The sequence below is a fragment of the Leptidea sinapis genome, chromosome 11, assembly GCF_905404315.1.
Source record: "Leptidea sinapis chromosome 11, ilLepSina1.1, whole genome shotgun sequence".
Taxonomy (NCBI): Eukaryota; Metazoa; Arthropoda; class Insecta; order Lepidoptera; family Pieridae; genus Leptidea; species Leptidea sinapis.
The window spans coordinates 15,291,025-15,299,685 of record NC_066275.1 but is presented as its reverse complement, the minus strand read 5'-3'; the positions used below and the strand labels follow the sequence as shown (position 1 = coordinate 15,299,685).

General features: G+C 34.9%; 1 pseudogene; it reads right to left on the bottom strand.

Annotated features, from left to right (window-relative positions):
* Positions 1 to 402: 402 nt before the first annotated feature.
* The window catches only part of LOC126966984 (protein yellow-like), a 37,964-nt pseudogene continuing 29,705 nt past the window's right edge, over positions 403 to 8,661 (bottom strand).

Genomic DNA, 8,661 nt, shown 5'->3' with positions numbered 1-8,661 from the left:
ACCTTTCCGATCGAACACAACGAGTTCGTGTAGGTTAGGTAGGTAGGAACATGATCAGTGACCAACGACGAATAGATTTTGGTGTAGAGATATTGTTTTAAGTGATGGCAATGATTTACTTGCCACTTCTTCTCAAACACTAAAAAAGGATCAACATTTTACGAAAAGTATTATTAGCTTTTGACAGTCATAAGTGCCAAAGTAGTATTGATTTTTATTTATATTCACAATATTATAATGACGAAAGTATCAAATTTAATTTGATCAGACTTATATTATATTGTTCACCCCTGTTTTTCATCCTAACTAATAATAATTATAGTATAAAAACTCTATTCAAAAGTTTTATAATGAGTTCTCTTTTGATCACTGCTTTAAATTTAAATCCTTTTATTTAATATGAGCAAAGTTTTATGAAAAATACTTAACAAAAACGAAGATAGGCTTTACATCTAAGTATAAATATTTTTTTATTGTCAAACCTTTGATGATATCAATAATGTTTTGATTACAAAAAAATATAAATTTTGCATAGATTACCTATAAGGTAGCGAGAACAGAAAGTATCTTAAATGTATCAATTACGAGATTTCTTTTGATGTTAGAATGGTTTTCAGTTGGTAATTTAATGTGCTACCTATTTTTTCAGTTTACATCAATAACTATTTAAATTTTAAACATGAGTTTAATGATCTGAAAAAATGCGCTGAATGATCAGCGCTTTCTTTTATTTATGGCAACAATTTTCGTGTATGGGATAAACCATGCAACGAAAGAATGCTCGGATCGCAAACAGTTCCCTTCACCGCTTCAATAGTATCTGCAAACATTATCCGATAGTTGTAATCTCCAGGGTATAACAAGCCATCCTGGAACATCGGCAGCCTATTGGATATCACCCAAACATTCTGTCGCTTATCCTGGTCCACTTTAATGTCGTTTGGAAATATTCATATGGCATTCATTGCGACAACACCCATTGTTTTACCATCGTATGGTTTCCTTGTATCCCAGCACCCTATACTGTCTCTAGTTACCAACCCATAAAACATGACTCCTCGACGATCGATCGCGGAAGCAGACGATTGGCCGTTCAGCCCTCGACTATCTCCAACGAGATTGAATTCATTAACACTCTTGTTCACACCATGGAGATCACGAAGAACAGATGTCTTTACATAAAATTCTCTGTAGCTGGACATTGCGTGGAAGAATAATATTCGGTCTTCGTAATTATACAGAGGGGACAAAGCAAGACCAAATATCCCATCAGACCATTGGAAATTAACCCCATGAAGAGTATAGTTGGATGCTAAAGGATCAGGGTAGAATAAATGATGAGAAAATCTCCAGAATTTTTTATCGCTCTCGCGAAACACTAAAAGACCAAACCGCCAGGTATCTGCTATGTAGACGTGCAGGTCGGAACAGTCTATGGTTCTTGTGTCCACAATAATGTTGGAGAATAGTGAATCTTGCAGCACATACTTCTCAAGTATTACGTAACGAGCTAGTAGTTGGTCTGTTCTTAAATCGAAAACAACAATACTGGGTGGGCAAATTTGTTTTGGATCATCTTGTGAGTCAATTTGGCCCGAATCAAGGACCCACAATCTCCTGCAGTCATCGACGTTCACTCTGAACACTGAAGTCAGTCCGGAACATTTTTGTTTCGTGTCTGAAATTAGAAAAAGAAAATTAGAAATGTTTAAAAGCACTACACAGCGGTTTTTTAAGGTAGTTTTAAATATAATACGACTAAGTGTTGGAACAATACACCACCACCTATAAGAAACTCGAAAATAGTATTTGTATTTAAACAATCCAATAAAATCTTATATATACCGAGTACAAGAACCAACCTTAGTCACAGATACACTGTACACTACTTTAATGTTAATATATTTCTGTTCTATTACATTAATTATATGTATAGTATTTTACGTATATATGTTTACAAAATTATTTTTATATGAAAGATGGTAGACATCACATTCAAACACTTAGGGGTCTGAATGTGATTTTTTTCTTTTTTTTTAAATTTTATGGTTAACTGGCATTCCCGACAGTTAACCAGGTAGATGCTGAAAATCAGCGCTGCAGTCAATATTGGTTAACAGCACAAGCTGAGCATCGGCCTCTTATTTTGCCACACAGCATAGCTATTTATTAAAGTTAGGATTAGGAATATATATATTAAGTACTAGCTGACCCGACAGACGTTGTCCTGTAAATAATAAACAAAATAATGTTTTTTGTGAATTTCTCAATAAAAGAAAATAATATGTCTAATAATTGCTTTGGATTGTAAATTTTTTTTCCCACAATGACAACAGCCACTTCGTCAATGGTGGTTGAATTAAACCTCCTTGTGTGTTCACCAGCAAGTGTTTTGTCAGCTCGAATGACAATATTATGGCTGATTGATTTGCACGAACTCGTTGCATTCTAAACCTATATACTTCATTGTCACTCTCAAACTTATGACTTATCAGTCTACATAAAAATAATCTGATGGTGAGTTAACAACTGTCTACCAACTTTAGTTAACTAAAATTAAGTTTATTTTTATTAGTTATTCATTTTAAACAATACTTTCTATTTGATTTGTGAACGACGGGGGACACATCAAAGGAAAAAATAAATTGTTGATTTTATTTAATTCTGAGCTTTTTCATATTTATTCATTTTTTAAACCTTCCCTGGACTTCCACAAATAATTCAAGACCAAATCGGTACAGCCGTTCTCGAGTTTTAGCGAGACTAACGAACAGCAATTTGTTTATATATATATATAAATATATATATATATATATATTTAGATTGTATTTTTATGTGTATGGCATGAAATAAATTTTTCTTATTTAGACGAATTTATAACTATAGTTAGTTTTGAATCTACATATATATACATTTTATGTAAAAACTGCAGACTTCACTGTGTCTGTACAGTGAAAGAAGTAATTAACAATGAAGGAAATTTAAGAATTCTTCCTCTATCTACACTAATATTATAAAGCGGAAACATTTGTGTTTTTGTGTGTATGTTTGTAATGTTTTCACACAAAAACTACTGGACCGATTTCGTAAATTCTTTCACCATTAGAAAGCTGCATCATTCATCTTCACTGAGTGACATAGGCTATAGCCTATGTCACTCAATGTAATATATTACATTTTCAAAAAAGGGATCCTTAATAAAAATGCAACAATATAACCCAAGGTGTGAAAAAAATTGTCATACAATAAAATAATAATGTGTGATCGCGTGCGCTGCGGAAACTATTGATGATAGAACAAAAATATGGTCTACAGTATTATAGAACGTATCAATATCTACAAAAAAGTCCGCGATACTATATGTCCAACTACTGTAGTTATGCCACTATAACTAATTTTTTAGATTTTAAAAGTTGATAACAGTGCCGACAATAATCAATATATTATTCATATCTCTGTATAAATCCTTATTCCATTAAATTCAAATTCAAATATTTTTATTCAAAATAGGATTTAAAATCACTTATTGAACGTCAAAATCTACCACCCATTCAAAAGAGACTGCCTCAGACCTGAGAAGAATGGGCGCAAGAAACTCAGCGGGCTTTTTTTTTAATATAAAATATGGATTACAATGTAATATCGTACAATAAGCATTTATAATTAAAGAGCCTGAGGGTGTTCGCTTTATTCCCAGTCCGTGGTGTCATTAAGAAAATCGTTTATGCTATAATAACCTTTCCCACACAAACGTTTTTTAACAATTCTTTTAAATTTCGTAACACATTTGTTTTGTACATTTTCTGGGATGATATTGTAGAAGCATATACATCGCCCAACAAAAGATTTAATAACTCGACCCAACCGAGTAGTAGGCATAACAAGTTTATGTTTGTTCCTCGTGTTAACATTATTTTTATTAAAGACAATTAAATTTTATTAAAGACCTTTTCAATATAAAATACAATTTAAATTATTAAAATCAAACATTCCATTCTAATTAAAATAATGGATAATAACTAAGTGAAATAAAAATAATATGTTAAGAAAAATAAATATATAGTCCACGAGATCGGTATCTTTTGTTTAAAGATAATAAAGGGACGAGACGAGACGAGCAGGACGTTCAGCTGATGGTAATTGATACGCCCTGGCCATTACAATGGAGTGCCGCGCAGGATTATTGAAAAACCCAAAAATTCTGAGCGGCACTACAGCTGCGCTCGCCACCTTGAGACATAAGATGTCAAGTCTCATTTGCCCAGTAATTTCACTAGCTACGGCGCCCTTCAGGCCGAAACACAATAATGTTTACACATTACTGCTTCGCGGCAGAAATAGGCGCTGTTGTGGTACCCATAATCTAGCCGGCATCGTGTGCAAAGGAGCCTCGCACTGGTATAAGCGAGTGAAACCGTGAGGTCTCTATATTAACGTCCGTTTTCATAGGTAGAAAGAGTACTTATTAAAATCAAATAATTGAAACAAGCTTTTTGTATGTCGCGAACAAGATAAGTAAAATAAAGTAATTTAGAATTTTGCAGCATTAGTTGTTTAGGTGAAAACAAGTCAGCGATTTTCACTCACTAACAGGTGGCCTGAAAGGGCGTTTCTACTAAGTTTTTATTTTAATCCAATGATTATAAGAAGTGTGGTAAATGGCTTAAATCATAAGACTTACAATGTGCTAGTGTATATTGACGAACAAAGTGTGCAAGAGACAAGTTTAAAAGGCAGTATTTGTTTCATGCGATTATTAATTATAACATCATGTTCATGAAGTATCCTCACACAAACAATGAATTTATTCTTTAAAGGTTCAGGCATCCAATATACGATATTTTATACTTTTAAATGAAAACAAGACAAAACAAATCTTATAACTATATTTACAATACTATGACTACATAATATTAAAACTATCATTACGTGGAAGCGTTCCAAGAATACTGGCAGCATTTTCGCGCTGGATTGATGTTGATCCGTGGACCGAAATAGCTGCCAGCGCTTGGGTTTCCAGTAGCCTTATTGAGGCGCGAAGATAGTATTTTGAACATTCTCCGCGCCTCTGGGCCCCACGGGCCAATTGTCTCGACACCAAACGACACAAAGATGTATGACTCACTGAGACCAACATATTTGCGACGCTTGCCGTCTTCGGCAGTCGAAGCAGCAGCCCCAGCGCCAACTGACGTAATTTGGACATGAGAAGGAGCCAGAGTGTCGACGCAATTCGCGTTCCACACCAGCGATCTTCCCCGTGCCCAAGCCACCAGCGTCATTCCATCAGGACGCTTGCCATCGCGGCGGGTAATACCTTTTGGCTCTATAACAGCTGGTATATTAAGAGCGGCAAATGCCCTGCGGATGACTTCATTAATGCTGGCGTGACGACTGATACGCCCTGCCGATTTTAGGCAGGATAGCCCGTGACGCCCAAAAGCATCTCCCTGAACGCCACATCTACATGTTTGATTTTTAAAACTCTAATGACTTTATAAATAAAATTGGCATAAAGTTAAACCTGAGAATAAACCAAGAATATGCAAAATGTTTATATATAGCCATTTTGCTCAAATTGGTTTATTCGGACTTATAAAGTTTCCCGCGCTTATTTGCATGACAGCGTGATATTCGGAAAACTTCAGAATTATCATTGTATTGACAGTGTTGTGAGCGAATATGGCCGTTCCCAATATTCAGTCTATCTCTTACTTGAGATAAAAAACGTAACTATCGTTGACTTTTCTGTCCAGATAAACTTATCGACGGTAACTTACCTTATCCGTCCACGCTGTCTGCCAATGGGACGACGTAAAGCTTACCAGCGATAGAAGTTTGTATGAAAATTGCAATTCACGCGTCCCAATATAGGGCGATAAGAATGACTTATCGGGTATATTGGGACAGCTTCAGATTATTGACAGCTAATTACTGACAGCAGTAGGTAGTAATTTATCTCTATCTGTAGATAGTAGGTATATTGGAAACGGCCGTTAGTCAACATTTTGCATATTCTTGGTTTATTATTAGGTATAACTTTATACCAAGTTTACATGTAAGGTCCTAAACTTTTTAACTTTAAACATGATTGATATATTGGTTGCAGCACTTTACGAACTAATTTGTTACGTAGTTACCTACATATATTATTGTAAAAAACTCATTCTTATTTAAAAAGAGTTGACTTTTTTGTATGTTCTTCTTACAAGCTCCAACGTTTTCCGAACATATTATGGTATATTCAGTAATTTAAATTAAACCTATTTGAATAAATTTAACTACCTACCAGTGGGAGGCTCCTTTGCATCGGATGCCGGGTAGTTTATGGGTACCACAACGGCGCCTATTTCTACCGTGAAGCAGAAATGTGTAAACATTACTGTGTTTCGGTGTAAAGGGCGCCGTAGCTAGTGAAATTACTGGGCAAATGACACTTAACATCATGTGACTCAAAATTATGAGCGCAATTGTAGTGCCGTTTAGAATTTTTGGGTTTTTCAAGAATCCTGGAGGTCTACTCGCAAAATCAACAACGATACATACGGAACGATACGATAATACTTCGAATATATCGCAACTATCCTACTCTAACAAATGTTCGAATTCCTTATCGTTTATCGTTACTATAGACTAATATATTCAGTTTTTTACGATGTTAGTGTGAATGAAATATGTTCAAATCTAAACATTACCTGTGCTATGTCGCTGTTAAGTGTCAAAAGTCAAAACATAGTTTAGGCGCTAAGGACCATGCCAGACTCTGCACCACCAATTTGGGATCATTTACACATAATGTATAAATAATATAAATAATGAATAAATAATACAAAACTTGCGGATAATAAAATGTAAAAGAAAAGTAACTCAAACCTTCTCGTCGACTTCAAATTTCTCAGGCGGCCATTTCATTATTTCTACGCATAAACGATCAACAAAATGACTTAAATGACTGAGTAGTAAAAAATACTGTTGATTAGTAAATCACATATAATTATTTCAATAATATTTATTAAGTATGTATATATCTATACAACTTGAAACGATAATAGCATCGACAGGCTAGAAGGTGTCGTTGAGATTATCGTAAAAGTGACGTTTGATTATTTGTGAAATTCGAATATTCGTCTCTGACATTTTCAACTAATAGTAGGGTTAGGACCGATAATATCGAATAATGTTTCGTTCGCTCAATCATCATTTCGACATTGATTACGATGTAACTAAGAGTATGATTCGACACGACTAATGCGACGATCTATCGAATATCGATTTTAGGAGTAGGCCCCCTGAGCGGCACTGCATTGTAATGTGCAAGGCGGCAATATCCATCAGCTGAACGTCCTGCTCGTCTTGTCCCTTATTTTCATTAAAAAAAAGTTTATTTGACTTTGAAAAAGAGGGGAATAAACAATACCATTGCCATCAACCACATCTACCATCTAGATGAAGTACATATTAAATGCTCTGTGATAACTCCAATCAGGATATGGCACAAGGCGAGGGGAGCTACTGCCGCCAAATCGAGGCACAGTTGCAAGAGTAGCAGGGACGCCACGTCTCCAGCTTGGCAGAGTTACCCAGATACGGGAGCCCCATATTTCAAGACCCAGGGGCAGTACATTTTCAGGTACGTAGTCTCTGAAATATAAAAGGTTTAATCAGGGGTAAGCAGACATGCTTTCTACACAGACAACCTGTATAGCCGAGTGGTTAGCGATCCTACCTACTAAGCTCTAGCTTAGTGATTCGAACCCGGGACCTCTAGGTCCCGGGTTCGAATTCCGGTAGGTGCAAGCATTTGATGAATATAGATGTTTGTTTCGGAGTCATGGATGTTTAAATGTATTTATGTATGTTTATATGTATGTTTAAGTAAGTATATTGGATTAAATATATCATTGTCTTGTAACCCATAACACAGGATATATATGCTTAACTTGGGGCAAGATAAATTGTGTAAAAAGGTGTGTCAATAGAAAGCACAGTAATGATTATATTTACCCCAAAGATAATATAAACTATTAATACCAATAACTAACAAATTCAAATTAAAAAAATAAAATTGAAAGTCAAAAACTACCACCCATTCCAAAAGGTATGCCTCAGACTTGAGAATAAGGGGCGCAACAAACTCAGCGAGCTTCTTTTGTTTTTATATAAAAACATGGTTACAATGTGAAATCGTAACGTATAATTTATTACCTATTTATTAGCCTGTGGGCGGTGGATCAATTTCCAATCAGTGGTATCATTAAGAAAGTCATTTATGTAATAGTAACCTTTACACACAAAGGTTTTTTAACAATTCTTTTGAATTTCGTAATACATTTGTTTTGAACATCATCTGGGATCTTGTAAAAGCATATACATTGCCCCACAAAAGACTTACTAACTCAAAATTTTAAATTTGTAAATTTATTCTACATAACGAAAATGCCTGTTTCCTCTTTGGTTATAGTTTTGGGGTAATTAGTAACACCTATCATTAATTTTATTATGTCTCTCTAATATATAAAATTCTCATGTCGCGGTGTTTGTAGTTTAACTCCTTCGAAACGGCTTGAACGATTCTCATGAAATTTTGAGTGCATATTGGGTAGGTCTGAGAATCGGACAACATCTATTTTTCATCCCCCTAAATGTTAAGGGTGGTTAAGG